Source organism: Hypanus sabinus, chromosome 10 (assembly GCF_030144855.1).
Source record: "Hypanus sabinus isolate sHypSab1 chromosome 10, sHypSab1.hap1, whole genome shotgun sequence".
Taxonomy (NCBI): domain Eukaryota; kingdom Metazoa; phylum Chordata; class Chondrichthyes; order Myliobatiformes; family Dasyatidae; genus Hypanus; species Hypanus sabinus.
Window position 1 is genome coordinate 51,868,499 of NC_082715.1, and position 25,870 is coordinate 51,894,368.

Below are 25,870 nucleotides of genomic sequence, written 5' to 3' on the forward strand. Positions count from 1 at the left end.
TGCCATACTTTGGAACTTGTATAACAAGTTAGAAATGAGGAAGATGAGTGTTACACTTATTTTAGAAGGATGGAAAATACTGTAAGTGCTCTGTTTTTAATAATGTTGGTTTATGTGAGAATAAAGGAAATTGTAAATAACTCCATCGTAGTTGCACAGACTAATACAGCAAGCACCAATTGGCCCAACATGTCTGGACTGACTCTTTTAATTCCACTCAGTCCCTTCACGCTTTTTCCCTGCCCGCATCCAGCATACAAAAAAAAAAGCAAAAAGGAATTTTGTAAATACTTGCATTACAATTAAATTTGCTTCTTTCACTTTTTTAGGCATAATATTTCTTTGGTAGGGCAATCTCCCCCAACTGAGCTCTCTGTATAACTAATGCTCCTTGCCCCAGATTATAAAACCTTTAGATACAGCAGCGGAATTAGGCGATTTAGCATGTCAAGTCTGCTCTATCATTTTTACTCGTGGCTTTTTTTAAACCATTTCTCCCTCCTTATCCCCATAAACTCGTAAGCCCTCTTCCAACCAAGAACATATCAGTCTCTGCCTCCAGAGCTCTCTGTGCAACAAATTCTACAGATTCACCACCCTCTCATCGAAGAAGTTCCTTCTCGTCTCAGTTTTATTTAGATGTCCGTTTCTTCTAAGGCTGTGCCCTTGGATCCTAGATCTAAGATCGCCTAATAATGGGAGAATCTCTTCTACATCCACTCAATCTAGTATCACTAAGTTACAATAGCTTTCAGTATTCACCAGGTTCCAGTGAGATTTTCACAACCTGCCCCACCATTCCTTTTTGACCTCCATTGGTTACAGGCCCAGAGATATTAAATGCCTTTCATGTGTTAAGCCTTTCATTCATGGGATTATTCTTTTGAACCTCCTCTGGACCATCTCCAGGGCCAGTAGATCTTTCCTTGGACATGGGGCCAAGAATTGCTCACAATATTATCAAGGTCTGACCAACACCTTATAAAGCCTCAGCAATTTATCCTTACTTTTATCTTCTAGTCCTCTCAAAATTAATGCCAACATTGCATTTTGCCTTCTTTACTATTGACTCAATCTGCAAGTTAAACTTACTAGTAAGTCTCATAATGCATCATCTCTGAGATCAACACCCTTTCTAAAATGTAGCATCCATAATCTCTCTCTGCCTGCCCCCTTATAACATTGTTCTGTTTAGTACACGTTGCCTGTCCTCCATGACCTTAACAAAATATGTCACATTACACTTCTGCATACAGTAGTCCCTCAGTATCTGTGGGGGATTGGTTCCCGGACCCCCTGTGGATACCAAGATCCACGGATGCTCAAGTTCCTTATATAAAATGGCGTATTATTTGCATATAACCTACACACATTCTCCCTTATACTTGAAATGATCTTTAGATTACTTATAACACCTAATGCAATGTAAATGCTATGTAAATAGTTGTTATACTGTATTGTTTAGGGAATAATGACAAGAAAAAAAAAGTGTACATGTTCAGTACAGCCGCAACCATCGTAGCTCTTCTGGGAATGTTGATGCCGAATTCTCCCATGATCTTTAAGTTCTTGAGGCTGTGGCGCTTTACATAGCTAGCCAGCCATCCCTTACTTGCCTTAAACTCCTTCCTCTCACTCACAACACAAGTAGCAAACGAGTGAGACGCGAGGCGAACAATGCTCAAACAACAAGTGCTGGAGGAAGACTGAGGATCTGTGAAATAGTGGGAGGCTACAGCAGGGTCTGCCTACACATCACTTCATTCGCTTGGATTCAGCGTAGTGCTTGGTACGTGGCAAATTCAAGTTTTGCTTTTTGGAACTTCCTGGAATATTTTTTTTCTGAATATTTTCGATCCATGCTTCGTTGAATCTGCGGATGCGGAACCGGTGGATGTGGAGGGCTGACTGCATACGCTGTGTGTTTGTCCCATTTCATCACAGTGTCAATTTCCAAGCGCACCCTTATTTACTGCATGTTTGAAGATTACACTTTGAAGCTGTACTATTGCAGTAATATGTAAGAAAAATGAAGTGGTCCCACGGCTGATGCCTGAGGGTCAACATTCTTCTCGTCACCACGACACTAGTTCGTTCAGTTTTTTTTTACTCTGTTGCCCCTTTAATTGAATTACCTTTAATTTTGTTATGAAACATGAGTGTTTTGTATTATTTTGCTCTGATAGAATTTGAGAAGGAAGTGGATGTGTTTGCTTTGGGAAGTAACCAAGGGCAGAGGGAACAAATAACAGAATGTAGAAATACCTGTAGGTAACTTGTGATGCAGGCGTGGTCACTGCATGTGTGTAAAGCAGTTCCCAATGTCTATTGTTTTATCTTCCCCCAGCTGTTTTCCCTTGTATTCATTCATCCCTGCCAAATGAATGTTCAGTCTGTTTGACTGTGAGGCTGTTGCCCATTACATTTCCTGTCAAAAGCTGGTGATATTGCTGCCAACTAATACTCTTTTACTGCTCCTTTAGCTGAGATTGGCTAAGTACTAATAGAGTGAAAAGTTGATCTTTTGCAGTCAACTCTGCTTAATTTGGTGGCATGCAAGTTCTTTTGCTCTTGGACTTTTATACAATTGACTCAACTCAACTAGGAATTAAATTGAAGCTCTCCAAGTGGTCTGTCATGACATTTATGAAATTATATCTTAAAAAGAAGCTTGAACAATTTCCATTTATTAAGTTAAGCAACATTTGATGAGACAACAGAGTATTGGCTCTGATGTGCAACTTTTAGCAGAGTTAGAGGATGTTCCAGTTGAAAAACACTTCAAAGGGAACCAAACTAATGAACTAGCAGAAGTAAACACAAGCTAAACTGAGTGTCCTGTCAAATGGTTCACTGATATGAAATACTCGCATCTTGAGGTTAATTTAAGCAGGGACCAATTCCAAGGAAGTTATATGTTTAGGTTGTGTGAGGGGCAACTTGCTTGCACTTTTGGTCAGCATTAATAAAGAAGGAAAGATAAATTGAAATGGAGAAAATAACCAATGTGTTGATTCAGTTTCCAGTTGATTTTCCCCTCTTAACCCCCCCTCCCACTTCCCTCGCACAAAATTCTTCTCAGTCATTATGCAATACTTGAAGCTCTATTAAGCTGCACTGTTGGTCAGCATTAATAAAGAGGGAAAACTAAGATAAAATGAAAAGTAGCTGAGGTATTTTGGGTTTAGTCTTGTTATTTTGCCTCTCCTTTTTCCCTTCCCTCTTCCCCAAAGTAAGGCTTCCCCTTCACCTATGTTTGCACTACGTATGCACTACGTAAATCTCTATGACAACTAGAAACCCTGATGAGGACAGGGAGTGTGCCATGGTAATGCTTGAAGCTGTTTTAGCTTGGACCACCAGAGTTCAGTTTCAACGCTGTCTGTAGGAAGTTTATACGTCCTTCCTGTGATTCCACAGGTTTCTTCCCACAGTCTGAGGACGTATCAGTTAGTAAGATAATCAGTCCATGTAAATTGTCCTGTAATTCTAAGGCCCTCCATTGGTCAGTTGACCATGGATGTTGTGTCCAAGCTGTTAAAGTCATGCAATACAATATGGAGAGTAAACCGTTGGCATGCAGCAGGCTGCCCCTCTCCACGCAGCTGATGAATGCAAAGGAGCTGCAGAGACTGATACAGTTTGGCTGTAGCAGGAGTTGCCAGTCTGTGTTGAATATGAAGTAGGACTGCCTTAGGGACGCCAGCCCCGTATCTTTCCGCGGGGTTTAATCCTAAAGCCTTCCCCATGAGTGTGTATAGGCATAAGGTAGCGGAGGCTTGAAATCAGTTTTCCTTCTCCCAGGTGAGCTGCCCCATCTGCCCCAAGGAACTGGTTTTAGGGTGCTCGTAACCTGCCTTTGTTTCTTTGCCTGTCAGTAGAAAAGGCTTTACTGGGTTTAGTAGCTAAGCCGCACATGAAGGCCTGGAGCTGGACTTGGTTGTCAGAGGCTATTTGAGATGCACACCATTGGGAGCATTTAATGGCCTGTGATCAGAATCTGGTTTAATATCATTGGCGTATGTCGTGAAATCTATTAACTTAGTGGCAGTAGTACAATGATAATATAAGAAAAAAATGTAGATAAGTAAATCATGCTGTAAGACTATACATATATATGTATTTTAAATAATTATATTAAAATAGTGCAAAAACAGAAATAATATTTTAAAAAAACTATGGCAGTATTCAATGTCCACCCTAGCACATGCCTTTGCAAGCAGAACAAGTGCCATACCTGTCTCTACACCTCCTGCCTCACTACCATTCCAGGCCCCAAACAGTCCTTCCAGGTGAGCTGATAGGGCACCTGTGTGTCTGTTGTGGTCATATACTGTATCTGGTGCTCCCACTGTGACCTATATATTGGTGAGACCTGACATAGATCGGGAGACCACATCACTGAGTGCCTATGCTCCATCCGTCAGAAAAAGTGGGATCTCCCAGTGGCCACCCATTTTAATTCCACTTCCCATTCCCATTCCAACACGTCAGTCCATGGCCCCCTCTACTGTCGCGATGAGGCTACACTCAGGTAGGAGGAGCAACACCTTGTATTCTGTCTGGTTAGCCTCCACCCTGATGGCATGAACATCAATTTCTCGAACTTCAGGTAAAGCCACCCCTTCCCCTTCACCATTCCCCATCCCCATTTCCCTCTTTCACCTTATCTGCTTATCACCTACCTTTCCTCCATGGCCTTCTGTCCTCTCCCATTAGATTTCCTCTTCTCCAGCTGTTTACCTCTTTCACCAATTGACTTCCTAGCTCTTTACTTGCCTCTCCCCCTCTCTTGGTTTCATCAATCACAGACTACCTCGTACATCTTCCTCTCCTCCCCCACCTGATTTCTCTTCCTTTCCAGTCCCGATGAAGGGTCTCGTCCGGAAACGGTGACTGTTTACTCTTTCCCATAGATGCTGCCTGGCCTGCTGAGTTCCTTCAGCATTTTGTGTGTATTACTTTGATTTCCAGCATCTGCAGATATTTGCTTGGCTATGATAATAGATTACATTTAGTTATTTAGTGATACAGTGTGGAGTAGGCCCTTCTGGCCTTTTGAGTCATGCCGCATGAGCAATGACCGATAACCCCAATTAATGCTAACTTAATCACTGGACGATTTACAATGACCAATTAACCTACCCAGTGTGTCTTTGGACTGTGGGAGGAAACCAGAGAACCCGGGGAAAATCCATGCGTTCCACGGGGAGGACATATTGAGACTCCTTACAGTTGGTGCTGGAATTGAACTCCAAATTCTGATGCTCCAACCTGTAGAGGTGTCCCACTAACTGCTGCACCACCGTGGTACCCCGATTGATCCTTCATGTTAGAGACACAAAGGACTTTTGGAAACCTGGACAACGCACAAAATGGGGAAACAAACTCAGTGGGTCAGGTTGTGTGTATAGAAGGAAATAAACAGGTGATGTTTTGGGTCGAAACACTTCATCTGGATGAATGAATGTGTCATGAAAGGATCCAGCTGAAGGGCTTCATTCAAAGTTTTGATAGCCCTGATCGGTTGAGTTCCTCCAGCGTTTTATGCATCGATATCTTGTGTTGTCTATTTTGATGTTAAGTCCATTGATGCTATAGGTTATGTTAAAGGATGGTATGCCATTTTGTTGAGGTATTGTTGCAGATGGAAGGGAAGGTCAAGAACCAAGAGACATGAATTAAGATGATTGGATCCAAAGTGATGAGAGATCAGCTTATTGTTATAAGCAGATAAGTCTTGAATATGCCTCAGAGTTAGTATTGGTAATAGTTTCAATGAAAGAACTTAAAGGGGAGGTGGCAAAATATCTGAAAAGAAAGTTATTTGCAGAGTTTTGGGGAAAGGCCAAGAGCACGGGAATGGGTAGATTTCTTTTGCATAAAGATGGTATGGACTTTGACAGGCTTAGAATGCCCTCCTTCTGTTATCTAACCACCCAAAAAATTGCTGTGATGGTAGAGGCAATAATAAGTGAACCTGTAAATTTCTATTTTAAGATTGGCCAGTTTCCACTGTGGTTAAAGTTAGTTTTTCTGTTGCATGTTAAATGGTCTCAGTAATCATTCTATCTAATGGCAAACATGTTATTTCCATTTAAAGCAGGGGTTTCCAGCCTTTCTAATGCCATGGACCCTTACCACTAACCAAAGGGTCTGTGGACCTCAGGTTGAGAACCCTATTAGAGAGTCATTGGAGTTATTATGTACTCCCAAGTAACAGGGTGGCTATTTTATTAAACTGACTAAAATATTGATACATTGGAAGAACTATAAGATTATTTTGATTATAGAAGTAAGTTGAACTTTAGGCAAGTAAAAGGTGATCCATGTAGCAGTGTGGTTCAATGCTATCTTTATCATACTGCGTTTATCCTCGTTTCTTTTGAGTGAACCAGGGAAAGTGTTCTGCACTTTCCTGATGTATTCTATTCAGTACTACCAGGGTTTGATGGCAGGATTTGCATTTGGCTCTTCACAATATCTGTGATTAATAATAAACACAAATGAAACATTTATTACATAGAAGCTTTGGCTTTGAGCTTCTGTTTTAATTATTTGCTGCAAGAGCAGAGACCATAGAAGCCCTCATGGCAAATGAAAGAACAGTAAATTGAAAGTAAAATATACCACTTTCCTTCATGTTGTCTTTTTAAAAATGTAGGCAGTGCACAGGGGAATTGAGATAATGAATTGAGATAAAATGTTCTGAATTAACTGGCATCTGCTAAGACATAAAAGGCCACACAAATGCTGTGGTTTGTTTAAAAAGTATTAACAATCTGTGACGATGTTAGCTTTGGTTATGCAAAGCTCAAGTATTTTGGCATACTTTATTCAAACAATATGATCTATTATTTATTAACATCTGTGACTACACTACTAGAGTATGTCTGAAGATTGACTAATTTGATGTTAATAAAGGATAGCGAGGCTGCTTTCTTCAGTGGTGTGTGGGCTTCAGCAAGCTGACAGGACAAGACCTTTAAGAAGCATGGGAGGTCCTTGGTTCGAGACTGACGACAAGGGAGGGAGAGAGAGAGATGCAGGCTGAACAGGCAGGGCATTGAGCTTATTAAAAGCAGGTGGTGGCCCTGATGAGAGTTGATGCCAAGAACCTGCACTCTTAACTGGTCACTTTTTGTATTTATGATGGACAACTCACAGATCAGCATTCCAGGATCCCTACAGACCATTTGTGGCTTGTGTGTGGAGAATCCAAAAGTTAAAAAAAATTACTAGAGGGAATAGAGGAACATTGGAAGAGTATGGAGAATAAATAGGAGGTATTAGACCTCATGGTTATTTAGAAAGTGGTGCCGCTTCATCATCCTCCCACTGCTTGTGCTCAACCCAGCTTTTGCATCAAACTGGACTGATTAAATCCTTGCAGCTTCACGTTTTGGGAAGGAGGTCTTGTGTTTCTAAAATATTTGCGACAGCTTGGTAATTAGCAGACAACTCCTTCATTTTGTTATTGAAAGAAATCTAAGCTATTGAAAGTGTTTGTATTTTTTAAAAAAATGTTTGAGGTGATGTTGCTAGTCACCTACCCAAAATGCTGGTGGAACACAGCAGGCCAGGCAGCATCTATAAGGAGAAGCACTGTCGAGGTTTCGCGCCAAGACCCTTCATCAGGACTAACCGAAAGGAAATATAGTAAGAGATTTGAAAGTAGTGGGGGAGGGGGAAGTGCGAAATGATAGGAAAAGACTGGAGGGGGTGGGATGAAGCTAAGAGCTGGAAAGGTGATTGGTGAAAGTGATACAGAACTGGAGAAGGGAAAGCATCATGCGACGGGAGGCCTCAGGAGAAAGAAAGGGTGGGGGTGGGGGTAGGTGAAGCACCAGAGGGAGATGGAGAATATGCAGAGTGATGGGCAGAGAGAGAGAGAAAAAAAAACAACTAAATATGTCAGGGATGGGGTAAGAAGGGGAGAAGGGGCATTAACAGAAGTTAGAGAAGTCAATGTTTGTGCCATCAGGTTGGAGGCTACCCAGCCGGTATATAAGGTGTTGTTCCTCTAACCCGAGTTTGGATTCATCTTGACAATAGAGGAGGCCATGGATAGACATATCAGAATGGGAATGGGACCTGGAATTAAAATGTGTGGCCTCTGGGAGATCCTGCTTTCTCTGGTGGACCAAGCGTAGGTGTTCGGCGAAACGGTCTCCCAGTCTGCATCGGGTCTCACCAATATATAAAAGGCCACACCGGGAGCACCAGACGCAGTATACCACACCAGCCGACTCACAGGTGAAGTGTCGCCTCACCTGGAAGGACTGTCTGGGGCCCTGAATGGTGGTGAGGGAGGAAGTGTAAGGGCAGGTGTAGCACTTGTTCTGCTTACAAGGATAAGTGCCAGAAGGGAGATCAGTGGGAAGGGATGGGGTGGGGGGGGGGGGGAAACGAGTGGACAAAGGAGTCGCGTAGGGAGCAATCCTTGTGGAAAGCAGAAAGGAGGGGGAGGGAAAGATGTGCATGGTAGTGGGATCCTGTTGGAGGTGGTGGAAGTTACGGAGAATTATACGTTGGACCTGGAGGCTGGTGGGCTGGTAGGTGAGGACAAGGGGAACCCTATCCTGAGTGGGGTGGTGGACGGATGGGGTGAGGGCAGATGTGCGGGAAATAGGAGAGATACCTTTGAGAGCAGAGTTGATGGGGGAAGAAGGGAAGCCCCTTTGTTTAAAAAAAAAAGACATCTCCTTCGTCCTGGAATGAAAAGCCTCATCCTGAGAGCAGATGCGGCGGAGACGGAGGAATTGTGAGAAGGGGATAGCATTTTTGCAAGAGACAGGGCGGGAAGAGGAATAGTCCAGGTAGCTGTGAGAGTCTGTAGGCTTACAGTAGATAAGCCATCTCCAGAGATGGAGACAGAAAGATCAAGATAAGGGAGGGAGGTGTCGGAAATGGACCAGGTAAATTTGAGGGCTGGGTGAAAGTTGGAGGCAAAGTTAATGAAGTCAACGAGCTCAGCATGCGTGCAGGAGGCTGCGCCAATGCAGTCGTCGATGTAGCGAAGGAAAAGAGGGGGACGGATACCCGTATAGACTTGGAACATGGACTGTTTTACAAAGCCAACAAAAAGGCAGGCATAACTGGGACCCATACGGGTGCCCATAGCTACACCCTTGGTTTAGAGGAAGTGGGAGGAGCCAAAGGAGAAATTATTGGGAGTAAGAACTAATTTCGTTAGACAGAGGAGAGTGGTGGTAGAGGGGAATTGGTTAGGTCTGGAATCCAAAAAGAAGCGAAGAACTTTAAGACCATCCTGGTGGAAGATGGAGGTATTTAGGGACTGGACTTTCATGGTGAAAATAAGGCAGTGGGGGCCAGGGAACTTAAAATCACTGAAAAAATTCAAATTGTGAGAAATGTCACTAGCATCCCACCCCCTCCGGTCTTCTCCTATCATTTCACATTTCCCCCTCCCTCCACTACTTTAAAATCTCTTACTATCTTTCCTTTCGGTTAGTCCTGACGAAGGGTCTCGGCCCAAAACGTCGACAGTGCTTCTCCTTATTGATGCTGCCTGGCCTGCTGTGTTCCACCAGCATTTTGTGTGTGTTGTTTGAATTTCCAGCATCTGCAGATTTCCTCATGTTTGCTAGTCACCTATTATGTTTTGTAACTTTAAAACATTAAACTAATTCAAAGGAAGAAGGAGTCTGAAGGTCTAACTTTGAGTTTAATTGAGACACGCACGTGTGACATGGCAGTGTAATTATGTATGCAGTTTATGTATTTATGTTGTAGATAGACTCTCTCTCTCTCTCTCTCACACACTCTCTCACACACTCTCTCTCACACACTCTCTCTCACACACTCTCTCTCACACTCACACTCTCACTCACACTCACACTCACACTCACACTTACACTCACACTCACACTCTCACACTCACACTCTTACTTGTCTCAGCTGTTTGTCCTGCATCCTCCTGAGATTGGGTTTAAGGAGGTCCAAGCACGAACACAAGGGATGACCCAGGGACAGCATAGCTGGTGAGTTGTTGATTGTGGAGTGTGTTATATTACGATATGCAAAGAGGATATTGGAAAGCTTCTGGTTCAGTGTTAGTGTAGCATGTTCTGCTGACATTGCTTGCAGTGCATTTTTTAGACCCTGGACGAACTTTTCCACCAAGTCATTTGTATCTGGGTAGTATGATAAAAATGTAATAGGTATTATTCCGTTAATTTTTAGGAATGTTGGGAACTGTCTCCTCTTCCCCCCCCCCCCCAAAACTGTGGTCCATTGTCACTAAGTGTTCTGGAACACCAGTCCTTGTAAATAGGCTTCTCAGTTCATCAACAGTGAGCGAGGCAGTAGTGGTGGCTATTGGGAACACTTCTGGCCACTTTGTAGTTGCATCAGTTACTACCAAAAAATTTGTGCCCACAAATAGTTTGACAAAATCCACGTGAATCCTCTGCCAGGCCAATGCGGGCCATTCCCAGGGATGGAGAGGCACTGCTCTTGGCTTCCCAAACAGTACATGGCAAGCTGTTCAATCTGTTGATCTACCCAGGCCACCAGACAAAGATTCAAGCTAATGTTTTCATTTTAACCACACCTAGATGTGTTCCTCCAACAATATAGCTTGAGTGGTACAAGAACTCTCAACTCCCAAATAAGGCAATCTATATTAAGGTCAAGTTCATCTCAGCACTGGTATAAATGGGGAACTGGAGTTCCTTTTCACATTTCAACCCTTTTGGGTGGCTGTGTAGACCTGAGGCAGTGTTGTTTTTTTTTCTGGTTTCTTTTTAGATCATCTGTGCTGTAATAGGGAGACTGCCGATTTGTGTTATGGAGAATATGTCATTTTTTAGTAATTTTTTCTGGTACTTCCTTTTCCAAGGGTAAAGTATATGACTTATTTTGTTGCATTTTCAGCAAGTTTCATCCCTAAACCTGCATTGGTTCAATTGGTTCACAATTTGTTCAGCCAGTCCAGTTTCTGTTTAGATGTTGCTAACTTATGAACTCTCACTTTCATTGCTGACTGCAACTCATTTGCATTTGTCTATAATTTCCACTGAAGCAACAATTTCAACTGCTCTTATCAAGTTGTGCTTTAGTTAGCAGTTTCTTCTAAGAGTCCACAAAAAACAAAACAATCTCTTAGTGTATCATTAAGCCCATCACCAAAATGACAATGCTCAGATTATCTCTTCCATTTAGCCATGTATGTGAAATAGACTCTCCTTTTTGTTTCTGCTTATGAAATCTAAAACATACTGCAATCAGCATTGGCTACGGTTCCAAATGTTCCTGCAGTACTTTGCTAATATCAGCAAAGCTCATTTCTGCTGGTTTTGTTGGAGCAGTCAAACTTCAAAGCAAACTGTCTGCCTTTAAACCCAATGCACTCGACAAAATTAGTACTTGGTTTTCATTAGCCATCCTCGTTCTGTATTTCAGCACATTAAACTAATTCAAAAGAAGACATAGGAGTCCGAGATGAGTGTTTAATTTCAAGTTTACTTTAACAAGGCATGCACATATCATTTGGTAGTATGATGACATATACAATTCACATATTTATACATACAACCCATAATGAATTATTTAAATGAACAAGGATATAGACACACACAAGATTACTCAAATATTACTTGCATTTTATTTACACAATATCACAAAGTAGCATATTTATATATTGGCAAGACAAGTGAGTGTATGAGAAATTTTGAAGGAGATTAGCCACCCTCCCCGCTCAAGATGGATCTGTTGAAGTAGCCTTTGTGATCTCATAACAAGGAATGTGCATGACATCAGCTTAACTAATAGGGCTCACTATTGACTGGCACGAGCTCAGTTTGTTAACTCTGGGGGAATTCACAAACATTCAATACTTGAGTTGTTTTGGAGATCTGTCAGACAATGATGTTAGTGTCAGATACTGCATGACCTCTCCTTTTCATTACCATTTTAATTTATTTTGAAATTAAATTGTCATTTTGGCATAAAAACTGAAAATACTCCATTCTGCAAAGTTTGCCAACAGTGATAATTGCTGGCAGTTTTAATAAATGTTTGTTTAATTGAATATTCTACATCATGAAAAACTAAAGATTACAAATGTATTTTAAAAATCCCATTGAGCTTGATGGAGCAGATGCATATGGTTTTTAAGTTTATTTAGTTTGGTGTTATCAAAAGAGTGGTTGGAATCAAATATCACTTTTCTGCTTCAGTTAAATTAAATAGCCTGATTTTTTTTATTGTCATGTGGTTGCTTCTGATAAGATGCTGGGATTTAGTAGAGGGCTTGGCTATTTTCTTAAGCTGTCCCTTTAACTGATTATTTGGAACATCTCAGCATTCTTCATTACATCCATGATTGATGTGTTTCATATTTATTTCCCACCTTAATAAATGCAGTAACATGGGAACCTTATAAATATTGAAAGCAGATGTGAGCAATGCAGTGTCAGCTGTTCTATTGCTACTGAGAAATATTTAGGATTTTTCTGCTTTGGATGCTGAAGGGAAAATTTAAACGACAAAAGCTTCTGTTTTGTTTTCTAGTTCCTCTTTATTCTAAGAACTTTTAGTTTTATTGCTGTTTATAGAAATAAGGAAGTAGAAGAAATAATAAAGTGGTAAGATTTGAGATTATTCTCAAAACTGTAATTGTTGAATTTTTTGCTGTCAGCTAGATTTTTTAATGACAATAAGGCAGGGAATTCCAGAAACAAGTTTTATATCATCGGCACATGTCATGAAATGTGTTGTTTTGCAGCAGCAGAACGTTGCAATCCATAATAAAAACTTATCAATTACACAATAAGTATTTTGGAATAAAAATGAAAATTAAATGAAATAAATAGTGAGGAAAGAGAAGAAACAGAATACAGAGGCGGTGTTTAAGGGTTCATTGTCCATTCAGAAATCTGATGGTAGAGGGGAAGAAGATGTTCCTGAAACGTTGTGTGCCTACTGGCTTCTGTACCTCCTCCATGACAGTAGCACTGAGAAAAGGGCATGTCCTGGGTGATGTGAGTGCTTAATGATGGATGCTATTTTTGTAAGGCATCGCCTTTTGAAGGTGTTCTGGTTGCTGGGAAGGCTAGTGCCGATGATAGAGCTGGTAGAGTTTACAATTTTCTGCAGCTTTTTCCTGACCTGTGCAGTGGCGACTCCGTACCAGCCAGTGGTGCAACTGGTTAGAATGCTGTCCGTGGTACATCTGTAGAAATTTCAAAGATGGCGCCCTGTGTGGCAGCTGTGTTGCGAGCTCCATTCCAAGTGTAGAATGTATTGTTAATTTCCTTCACATTTCTTGTTCAAGTAGCTGAAATTCACATCAGATACGATAGACAGACTCTTCTGAACAATGGGAAGACGGCATTTATCTACCACGTGCCACCTTGTCTACGTTGGGTTCCCCTGCTTGCCCGATCAATGGGAGGCTCACCTGCTACACCGCCGCTACCTCGGAAGTGGCGGGTACTGAGAGTGTGAGTGGCACAACTGACATTTATAATCTCTCCATCTCGCAGTATAAAGTGCCCTCCTGCATCAAAACATCCACCATTGTTCTTGTACCTATAAAGACCAAGGTAACAAATCTGAATGATTGGCATCCTGTCGCACTCACCTCAAAAATGAGCAAATCCTTTGAGAGGCTGGTCAAGGATTACACCTGCAGCATGCTGCCACCCACACTGGACCCCCTACAATTCACCTACCAACACAACCGATCGGCAGATGATGCAATAGACACAGCTCTACATACCATCCTTGCACATCTGGAGAGGAGGGATGCTTATGTCAGAATGCTGTTCTTTGACTACAGTTCAGCACTCACGCCATAATTCCTTACAGGCTCGACTAGAAGCTCAGAGACCTCGGCCTTCACCCTGCCTCGTGTAGCTGGATTCTGGACTCCCTGTCAGATCGCCAGCAGGTGGTAAGAGTGGGCTCCCTCACCTCTTCCCCCTGACCCTCAACACAGGTGCCCCTCAGCGCTGTGTACTAAGCCCCCTCCTTTACTCTCTGTATATCCATGACTGTGTCACCACCCATAGCCTACAGAGAAGAAGTCATCACCCTGACACAGTGGTGACAAGAAAACAACCTCTCCCTCAATGTTGCAAAAACACAGCAGGAATGGGGACAGACTAGCCCCTATTGACATCAGTAGATCTGGGCTGAGAGGGTGAACAGCTTTAAGTTCCTCGGCATTAAACATCACCAAGGATTTCACACGGTCTGTGCTGCCGGCTGTGTGGTGATAAAGGCACAGTTCTGCTCCCACCTCAGATGGTTGAGGAAGTTCGGTGTGGGCCCCCAAATCCTAAGAAATTTCTACAGGAGCACAATTGAGAGCATCCTGACTGGCTGTGTCACTGCTTGGTACGGAAACTGTACCTCCCTTAATCGCAGGACTCCACAGAGAGTGGTGTGGACTGTCCAGTGCATCTGTAGTTGTAAACTTCCCACTATTCAGGATATTTACAAAGACTGGTGAGTAAAAAGGATCACTGGGCACCCAAGTCATCCCAACTACAAACTGTTTCAGCTGCTACCATCCGGGAAACGGTACCGCAGCATAAAAGCCAGGACCAACAGGCTCCAGGACAGCTTCTTCCACCAGGCCATCAGTCTGCTTAACTCATGCTGACACAACTGTATTTCTAAGTCATATTGATTGTCCTGTTGTATATACTGTTTATTATAAGTTACTAAAAATTGCACATTTAGACGGAGAGGTAACATAAAGATTTTTACTCCTCATGTATATATGAAGGATGTAAGTAATAAAGTCAATTCAATTAAATTCAATTTGCAGGTGTCTTTGGTGTCAATTTTCCATAAACTCCTAATGAAATGGAGCTACTGTCATTCCTTCTTTGTATTTTGGGCCCAGGATAGATCCTCAGAGATTTTGACACCCAGGATCTTGAAACTGCGTTCCCCTTGCTGGAGTCTAAAATCCGTTCCTTGGTCTTACTGACACTGAGTGCAAGCTCCACGTCTTTACACTATAGGACTTGCTACAATTACTCACTGAAACATGTCCCCTTTTTCCTTAAAAGTGTTCGTTGTAACGCTAAAAAGATATCTTTCCCACTTGTATTCAAGGATGAGAACCTCTAATCTGTGCCACAATCAGCAAGGCTACAGTTAATTCACATCTTCCATTTATGTCTATATTGTGACAGAGGACTCTGTCACTGGCCTTGAGCAGCACTGCAATAATTTTACAACCCCGAATTATCATATACAAACACATTCTGGGTTTGAAAGTTGAAGCTATTAATACAGGAATGTTTAAATGAGTTGTGTTTGTTGTTCGCCTGCTCATTTATTTGTGGTTTGGCGGTTCCAGGTACGGTTCGGCAAAATCGAGGCACTACTTTCATGCTAGTGTAATTCATGAGAAACTGAATGTGCACAGTGTGCAGACGGGGCATACCATGGACAAAATGGGGCTCAGTATAGTCCTCAGGGTGTTATTGGATAGATCCTACTTGTAGGTTTTTGTAAATTAATTTGGAGAAAGAATTAAATACCATTGATCTGCATAAATATTACATTGTGAGTATTTGAGAGAGAGAGTATATATATTGTGAATTACTGATGTCACTTAAGATTGCAAAAAAAAATGCCAACTAAATTACATAAATGGATTTCTCCTGGGGTGTCATTTTTTTCAAAACAAAGGAGGGTGAAAAATTGGGAGCACTTAATAAAACACCTGCATCCGCTATTGCAATGGAGCCAGTTTTTTTTAAGAGACCTGGAGCCCCTCGCAATATAGAAACCAGTTAAGAAACTATTCTTAACTGATCAGAATTATTTGGTGTGTATTAAAATTTGTCAGCTATTTCATGCAGTGAAGTTTGCTTTGATTATTTCAGCTTTCTGCCTTAACTGCAAACCTGAAAGGTTCTTCACTCCTTTACCAGTAATTCACAAAGATTCCAGGAAATTCTGTTACTGTTGTTAACATCACAAGATTTGCATGGGGCTTTCTACCTTTCCCTCTGCCCGTCCTTGTTCCTCTCTCCCTCTCTTCCACCACCCCACCCACTTTTGTGTGATACTGCGTTGATGAACACAGAATGGCAAATTAATGCAAATCTTCTAATAAACATGAATTTTCATTTTAGTTGAGCGTTTACTATTGTTTTGGGAAAGGCCTTGTTTTTGGCCTTTAATTAAATACAGCATCAAGATACCTGATCCTGTTCTAAAGAACCGCTATGCATGCAGATTGCCCTTTACTTTATTATTAATACAAATATTTTGCGTCAGTGAGGGAATTTGGAAAAATGCTTGTAATACTTTTTTAGATGTAAAACAGTGAAATAATGTTCCAGTCAACCAAGTAATTTAAAGGGAGCACGGGAAACCGGTCCTGGTGAGTTTCAAGGGAATGTGGTAAACATCACCTAATGTTAGTCAGGTGGCAAACCATTGAGATTTGTGAATGAATAGATAGCTGATATGGCTCATTGCCCACATTGAGCCTGGCTCCCTTGTACTTTTGTCTTTGGAACATATTTGCTTGATTGTCGTGCAGCATGTGGAGCACGGCTGGATCACTGATGTCAGCTAAAGATTTCCACGTTCAGTTATACACATGCAAAAATACCAAAGCTGCTGCCAGTTTCAGGGTATAATAGTGGTGAACAAGCCAGAACAGATCCTGCTATAACTTTTCCAGATTCATGGTTACACTGAAGGTGTTCTATAAATTGACGTGTCTTTTTGTAGATGTTGGTGTGTTCTTTTTAACCACAACTAAAATGTATTATTTGTTGATGTTTTACTGTTCCAGTACAGGGAGATTTTTTCTCTGCTGTTTTACTCTTTAGCGATGTAGAATGGGCAATGTGGTCACAGACTACAGCATCTTCAGTTCCTCATTATCAATATCCAGTAAGCCAGGCACGCCTGTTTCCCATTAAGTTGGTGAGTTGTGCTGAGATGAATTCATTGAGCTTGTTTCTACCTAAAAACACAGAATATAATGCTATACAACTTGGGTAGGATTTTTTGCAAGATGAATGCTACTTTTACTGAAATAGTTAAACAAATTTATTTCAACATAATTCCTTTATGGCAGAAATATGGTTTTGATTAGGTAGTTACCATGCTTTTACTGAACTGGGCAATTGAGAGTGATCATTGCATAGATTTTTGCTCCAAAGCAAATTAACTTTCGTTTTGAAAAAAACCTACACCTCAGGAGAAATCCATTTATATAATGTAATTTAGTTGGCTGCTTTTTTTTTGCTTATCTTAAGTAAACCACAATACACAGAATTCTAATACTTTTGTTTTCAGTTGAGGTTGAATAAAGTATTGCAAGGAATCCATGAAGATGCTTCTGAATTGTGTAGGTGAGGTCAAGCCAGATTTGGAGTTTAAATGCTTTATATGTGGGAGGCATTTTAAAATGCACAATAATATGACAGCACATACCCATGAATGGCAAAGTGTACTAGTAAATAGCGGTATGCATGGTTGACATCATTTGTTGCATAAAATATTATTAATAGAATATTTGATTAGAAAATCCATGGTTTTAATATTAGGTATAAAGATTTTAGCTGACAAATTTAAAAAAAAAAGGTTTCTCCCATTCTCATCCTACACGTGCTCCATTGCATCTACACCCACACAGCTCATGTAGAGTATAGTTCCCTCTAGCAGGTTGTCATGGAAACTCACATTTCAGCAGGAAGTTGAAAAGGATTTCTTTTTTTAAGATGTATTCTTTTAGCTATTTTTGGACATAGGTATTATAATGTGGGCGAATTGGGATGGACTATGTGTGCAAGGCTTAATTCAGCTTTTTGTAAAGGAAATGAGCAGCCGTTGTGGTCGTTGGCTGCTTCCCTATAACTTGGACCAAATAGGGTAAAGCAATTTTTGTTGCTCAAGTTTTCCGAAGATTTGAGCCGCTGATTCTTGTACCAATGGTCAGAAGTGCTCAGAATTTTAGTTGAAGGATTCCTTAATATTTTTAATATCTTGAACGAAGCTCCCTTTGGAGTTGGGCTCCAGGTCAACATTAAGGCTATGCTCGCCTACATTCTCTAGGGCCTTGTCACTTCCATCTAGTGCTTGGACCTGACACTTGTAACATGGATAACTAGTGAAACTCTGCTTGATGAAGTTCAAGTTCAGAATCAGATTCTAGTTTCTTATCACTGCCTTATTTGACGTGAAATTTGTGGCTTTGCAGCAGCAGCAGTACTGTGCAGTGCATAAAGTGTACTATAAATTACAGGAAGAAATATACATTAAAGTTTTTAACTGAAGTACTGCACAAATAAGTGTCCATGGCTTCATTGCCTGTTCAGCTGTCTGATGCTGAAGGGGAAGAAGCTAGGACACTACAGGCTCCTGTACCTCCTCTCTGATGGTAGTATTAAGTAGAGAGTATGTCCTAGCTGGTGGGGCGGTGTACTTAATGAAGTTTGCCACCATTTTGAGGTGTCCTCTTTTGAAGGTGTTCTCGATGGTAGAGAGGTTGTGCCCATGATGGAGCTGGCTGAGTTAATAACTCTGCAGTTTTTTCCCAATCCTGTGCAATGGCCCCTCCATATCAGATGGTGATTGAACCAGTTAGAATGCTCTCCACCATTACCATCAGATGTATTGTTGCCATGGGCATATGGACCCAAAGTATAAATGCAATGAAAATTAGCAGCATGGTACATTAGTAGATGAGGACAAACATAGGTTCAGATAAACTGAAATTAACTTAAATTTTGTATAAGTTAAACATCTGAGCAAAATAAATAATAACATAAACCTAACAACACTAATGCAAGATTTGAGAGCGAGAGGGGAAGAACAATACTCCAAGGTAGAATTAAGGAGTTTTCCAGGTCAGTTGAAGAAATTGATGGCTGTGGGGAAGAAGCTGCTGTTGAACTTTGAGTTGTGGTGCATCAGGCTCTTGTACCCTCTGACCAATGGTAATATTGAGCAGCGAGCATGGCCTAAATGGTGTGGGTTCTTATGATGGATGTTGCTTACCCGAGCTCTTGTAGATATCCTTGCTGATAGCACCAAATTTCCTGGTGTTCACCTGAAGGAGAATCTCACCTGGTCCCTCAACAGCAGCTCCATAGCAAAGAAAGCCCAGCAGCATCTCTACTTTTTTGCGAAGGCTGATGAAAGTCCATCTCTCACCCCCCCATCCTCATCACGTTCTGCAGGAGTTGTATCGAGAGCATCCTGAGCAGCTGCATCACTGCCTGGTTCGGAAATTGCACCATCTCGGATCACAAGACCCTGCAGCTGATAGTGAAGTCAGCTGAGAAGATCATCGGGTTCTCTCTTCCCGCCATCACGGACATTTACACTACACACTGCATCCACAAAGGAAACAGGATTATGAAGGACCCCATGCACCCCTCATACAATATCTTCTCCCTCCTGCCGTCTGGGAAAAGGCTCTGAAGCATTCAGGCTCTCACGACCAGACTATGTAACAGTTTCTTCCCCCAAGCTATCGGACTCCTTAATACCCGAAGCCTGGTCTGACACCTTACTGCCCTGTTGTCCTGTTTATTATTTATTGTAATGCCTGCACTGTTTTTGTGCACTTTATGCAGTCCAGTGTAGGTCTGTAGTCTAGTGTTTTCTCTGTTTTTTTTAATTATGTAGTTCAGTCTAGTTTTTTGTACTGTGTCATGTAAACCATGGTCCTGAAAAACGTTGTCTCATTTTTACTATGCACTGTACCAGCAGGTATGGTCGAAATGACAATAAAAGTTGACTTGACTTGACTTGATAGAACCGGCTGAGTCCACTACTCAGTAGCTCTTGTGCATTGGAGTTTCCATACTAGCAGTCAGAATATGACCAGAAGATACAGGAGCAGAATTAGGCCATTTGGCCCATCGAGTCTGCTCTGCCATTTCATCATGGGTGATTTCGTTTTCCTCTCAGCCCGTCTCCTGCCTTCTCCCCGTATTCCTTCATGTCTTGACCAATCAAGAATCTATAAACCTCTGCCTTAAATAGACATGGAGACGGCCTCCACAGCTGCCTGTAGCAAAAAGTGCCACAGATTCACCACTCTGTGGCAAAAGAAATTCCTTCTCATTTCCATTCTAATAGGATGCCCCTCTTTCTGAGGCTGTGTCCTCTGGTCTTGGACTCTCCCACCATAGGAGTCATCCTCTCCACATCCACTCTATCAAAGCCTTTCATGATTCGATAGGTTTCAATGATCTTATCCTTCATTCATCTGAATTCCAGCACATAGAGACCCAGAGCTATCGGACTCTCTTCAATGTCAAGCCATTTAATCCTGGAATCATTTTGAACCCTTTCCAGTTTCAGCTCATCCTTTCTAAGATAAAGATCTCAAGCCTGCTCACAATACTCCAGGTGAGGCCTCACCAGTGCTTTATAAAGTCTCAACATCACATTCTTGCTCTTATGTTCTAGTCCTTTTTTTTTTTTTTTTTTTTTTTTTTTTTTTTTTTTTTTTTTTTTTTTTTTTTTTCTCATCACGATGCTCATCAAATCTTGCTCGCAGTATGCAGGCATAAAAACGATATTTGTCCCTGAAGATGCACCAGGACTCCAAATGGCGCAGAGCCCGTTTGTAAAGCCGAAGCACTTTCTGCTGGTGTGTCAAGTAAGCTGCCATCACGCAATTCAACCTTCTCCTTCCCCTTCACCGCCCAGCTCGAGGACCCTGGGAAATCGGAGGACCTCGGACCATGTTCTAGTCCTTTGAAGTGAATGCTAACATTACATTTGCTTTCCTCACCACAGACTAAACCTACAAATTAACCTTTAGAAAATCCTATACAAGGATTCCATATAACAATTACAGCACGGAACCAGGCCATCTTGGCCCTTTTAGTCCGTGCCGAAGGCTTACTCTCACCTAATCCCACCTACCTGCACTCAGCCCATAACCCTCCATTACTTTCCTGTCCATATACCTAACCAATTTTTTTTAAATGACAAAATCGAACCTGCCTCTACCACTTCTACTGGAAATGCATTCCATACAGCTACCACTCTCTGAGTAAAGAAGTTGCCCCTTGTGTTACCCCTAAACTTTTGCCCCTTAACTCTCAACTCATGTCCTCTTGTTTGAATTTTCCCTACTCTCAATGGAAAAAGCCTATCCACGTATCCCCCTCATAATTTTAAATGCCCCTATCAAGTCCCCCCTCAACCTTCTACGCTCCAAAGAGTAAAGACCTAACTTGTTCAACCTTTCCCTGTAACTTAGGTGCTGAAACCCAGGTAACATTCTAGTAAATCTCCTTTGTACTCTCTCTAATTTGTTGACATCTTTCCTATAATTCAGTGACCAGAACTGTACACAATACTCCAAATTTGGCTCACCAATGCTGCATTCCTCAATGCCCTACCATTTACCAAATTCCCAAGTCCCTTTGCATCTCAGGTTTTATATTTCTCTCCATTTAGAAAATAGTCAACCCTTTCACTTCTTTGAACGAAGTGTATGATCATGCACTTCCTGGCACTGTATTCCAGCTGCCATTTCTTTGCCCATTCTCCTTATCTAAATCCTTCTGTGGCTTCTCTACTATCTCAAAACTACCTGCCTTTCCACCTATCTTCATATCATCTGCAAACTTTGCAACAAAGCTTTTGGTATCCTCTTATATATTATTGGCTAGCGTACTCTCATATTCTATTTTTACCCTGCAGGGAATGCTTTTCCCTGCAAAAGTTTGTCAGAGTCTTCACTGACAAGCTGTATCTTCTTAACTTTTTAAGAAACTAGAAAGTCCAATGATCTATACTTAAGTATAAATCCGATTTCCAAGTAACTGCAGTAGCCTTTTTGGCTTCTGCCAATGCAATTTTTATAAATTCTTTCTGATATATATTCAATTTGGATTTCAATTTTATCCCTTCAATATAACCTAGTAAAAATAATGTTGGATTATGTGTAAGTTGTATTCCAATAATTTGTTCCAGTAAAACTCTTAAATTTGTCCAAAAAGGTTGAATTTTAAAACAAGACCAAGTAGAGTGTAAAAAAGCACCAATTTCTTGATTACATCAAAAACATTGATCAGATAAATTTGAGTTTAATCTATTTATTTTTTGTGGTATAATATATATTTGATGTAAAAAGTTATATTGTACTAATCTTAGTCAAACATTTATTGTATTTATTTTATCATATAGATATAGTATAGATTGTTGGAAGAATAAAATTTTTAGCTGCATTCCACTTGAAAAAGTTACTTATAATTTAAGAGATAAATATGAAATATTTCTGAAAATTTGGCGCCCTTATTTACGAAAGATAGGATTAAATATATAGGTGCTCCGAAGATAAAATTATTGGTTATCTGGGGAAAGAATTAAATATACATATTAAAGCTATTATGAACTCCATGGAGCATGTGGGAATCTTCCGATATCCAGGCATTCTTTCTTTCTCTTTTTTCTTCTCTTTTTTTTCTATAGGGATATGTTTGGGGGGAAGGGTTGACAATTTTTTTTCTTTCTGTAACCTATTTGAAAATTCAATTAAAAAAAAAACAAAAATTTAAAAAGAAACTAGAAAGTCTTCATCATCTGTGTGCTAGGCTCAGGATAAGGCTTTGATTGGTGGCACTTAGGAACTACTTTTTGTACCAAAGACCCCTCATGAGTGTTTGCTTGACTTCACCTTCCAGAAGTCCATGATCTGTTCCTTGGACTTACTCATGTTAAGTGCAAGACTGATGTTATAAAATCAACCAATGAATGTATCTCACTCATGAGAAAGAAGTGCAGTGACCAAGGGGAAATGCAAACCTTGTTGAGTAAATGGTGAAACTGATCTGGTCAAACTGTGCCTGGAGTCATATACTGATGCAGCACAGAAAGTAGGCGTCTGACCCAACATACCTATGGTAGCAATTTAAAGAGCTGTGCATAATTGAGCAGATGTTCATGACCACATATCCAATTACCTTTCGAAGTTATTGATGGTTCTGTTTTTATTATTGTCAGGTAATGCATTCCAGGTAATAATAACTCGTTATGCAAGTTTTATCTTGGCTGTCTAAGTTTTATCTCAGATTAATTTACAGCTGTCTCCATTTCTATGTCCCCTTTAAAGCTGCTCTATTAATTTATTCAAATCCTCTTTGTTTTGCTACCAGAATGGATGTCTACATATTTCCAATTTTATGCTGTCCTTCAATCCCTGTCTTCCTGAAATCTTTTACAATCCTCCTAATTGATGGATTCCAAATCATTATATTTAAAGTAGAGCTGGATGAATACTTCAATGACTGCGGAACTGGGGTTATAAGGAACTGGCACAGAAGAGGATTTGAGGGCAACAGAGATTAACCACGCTCAGACTGAATAGTGGTGCAGACTCAAGGGTCCTGGTACTTGTTCTTGCTCCTGTTGTCTTGTGTGCTGCATTGCTGAGTTTCATTTTGGATATCAAAATCATATTAGACATGGAAATATGAAGGGATGATACACAGGAGGAGGACATTTAGTATAAATTGACATCAAGATTGGAACAGCACCATGCACTAAGTAGCCAGTCCACTGCTGTACTGTTCTAAAACTTGAAGATTGACGTATATATACAGTTGTCGATATCGAATAAGAATGGTAGTCCTGGCACCTACTCTTGGAAGATAATACTGAACACCTTGTTCCGTCATGATACTGTTCACTGCTAAAAAAAAAAGAAAATCTGTAGATGCTGCAAATCCAAGCAACACACACTGTTTACACTGTTTTCAGTTCATTTGTGAGATTTTCCCCTAGACCACTGCTGCCCCTTATGAGTCATTGTTTTAAAACTCAAGTTTAAGCTCAAGTTTATAGTCCTTCCACTGTGTATATGTATACTATCAAATGAAACAATGTTCCTCCAGGTCAGGGTGCACAGCACAGTCCATATCACTCACACACAACGCACAAATAAATTAACCAATAATAAGTTGTGTTTATGACACTTTAAAAAGTAAATAGTTTTGCGCCACTGGCACTTCATATCTGAGGAGGCTTGGGTGGTTGGCAGTAAGTTTAGTAGCTTTATGGCCTGGGGAAGAAGCTGTTTTCCATCCTAACAGTTTGTGTCCTAATGCTATGGTACCTCCTGCCTGATAGTAGGGGGTCAGAGAGATTGTTGGGTGGATGAGAGAGATCCTTCACGATGCTAAGGACCTTGTGTACCTGATAATTATCTGGGATGGGTGAAAGAGGGACTCCGTCAGTCCTTGCAATCCTTTGTAGGGCCCTGCCATCAGATGCTTTGCAGTTCTAATGCCAGACAGCGATGCAGCTGGCCAAGGCACTCTTGAGCGTGCTCCTGTAAAAACTGGTTAGAATTTCAGGGGGTGGGGGGGGGCTCTCTTGCCTCAGTCTCCTCAGGAAGTGGAGATGCTGTGCTTTCCTAATTAAAGATGTGGATTGAGGGACTAGATGTGATCATCTAAAATGTACTTGCTGTGAAACTTGATGCTCCTAACTCTCTCCAGATAGAAACCCTTAATGTGCAGCGAGAAGAGATCAGACTGCATCTTTCTAAAGTCCTCAATCATCTCTTTAGTCTTGTCCACGTTGAGACTGAAGTTGGGCTCACACCATTCTACTAGCTCACTACCTCCTCTCTGTACACTGTCTCATCGTCATTGTTGAGCCAACCACTGTTGTGTCATCAGCAAAGCTGATTCAGTTTGAACTGGATCTAGCAGTGCATTTGTGCGTCAGCAGTGTGAACAGCAGCGTGCTGAGCACATAGCCCTGAGAGGTGCCGGTGCTCAGTGTAAAGGAATTAGAGGTGGTGCTGCCAACATGGACTAATCGTCGTCTTTCTGGCAATAAGTGGCTTGTATCATTAAACAACGTTATGAAATAAGCTCACCTTTACACAGAGAATGACCTGCACGTTATTTGTGGTGAACATAAGAATGGTGGAGTCTGTTGAAAGCAGAGAAGGGATTGAAAATGCCTGTCAGAGCAGAAGCTAACTCAGTATTAGTCTTCTGTAGTTGCCCTTGGGGAGAAAAAGCCAAGGTTCCCCGGCATTTTGCTATTCCTATTGGGAAGTCCATCAGTAGAAGGATAGGAAATGCAGGAGGACTGCTGACTATATAGTTCAAAATAAAAGATGATAAAGGGAGAAAACTAAGGCTTCACAAGTTTATACTGTTACTTGAAGCATAGGCAAACACTATAATTTTTGTCTTAAGAAACTAATGTTTTCGATATATTTGTGAGAAACAGTGGAGTTAAATTTTTAAAGTGTATATTTGAAAAAATGTCTAAGGATACTGTGATTGCTGAATGAGAGTTCCATACCACAGGAGTCACAAGGGCCTGTGATTCCACATCCCCTGTGAGCCCTGGGGCAAAGTACAAAGGTGAAACCCATGACTAGCGAGTACTCCGATCAGGCCTGAAGGTCAAACCTTGATCAAAGAGTCAATGCCTGGAGATCGGTGAAGTCCAGAAGGCAAAGCAGAAGGTCAAGGCTCAAAGGTCAAACCCATGATCAGTGAGCCCTGAGGTCAGGCCTGAAGGTCAGACTGTGATCAAAGAGTTCTGACGTCAATGCCCAAAGGTTGGTGAAGTCCAAAATACAAAGCTGAAGGTCGAAGTCAGCAAGTCAAATGGTAGATGCCCGAAGATTGAATCTTGAATCTGGGCCTGATGTCTGAGAGGTTGGGCCAAATTCTGGAGGTCCAGAGGCAGCCTACTCTGGAGGTAAAAGGGGCAGGTGGGTTGAATGGTAAGAAAGGGTCTTATGTTCCTGTTTATAAGCACAAGAAATTCTGCAGATGCTAGAAATCCAACGCAATATGCAAAAATGAAAAAAAAGTCAATGTTTTGGGCCAAGACACTTCTTCAGAACTGGAAAGGAAAAGGG

The 25,870-nt window shown here is 41.2% G+C and overlaps 1 protein-coding gene across 2 annotated transcripts in view; it reads left to right on the forward strand.

Annotated features, from left to right (window-relative positions):
* Positions 1 to 25,870, forward strand: part of LOC132400657 (CYFIP-related Rac1 interactor A) — a 227,018-nt gene that overhangs the window by 56,972 nt on the left and 144,176 nt on the right. Inside the window, exon 1 of one of the 2 annotated variants that reach the window (XM_059981862.1) lies at positions 9,832 to 10,004. The exons of the other annotated variant lie outside the window; for it this stretch is intronic. The gene's annotated coding sequence lies outside the window, so the exon portion shown is untranslated. Of the gene's footprint in view, positions 1 to 9,831; positions 10,005 to 25,870 lie in introns of those variants that run through there. 2 annotated transcript variants of the gene reach the window in all.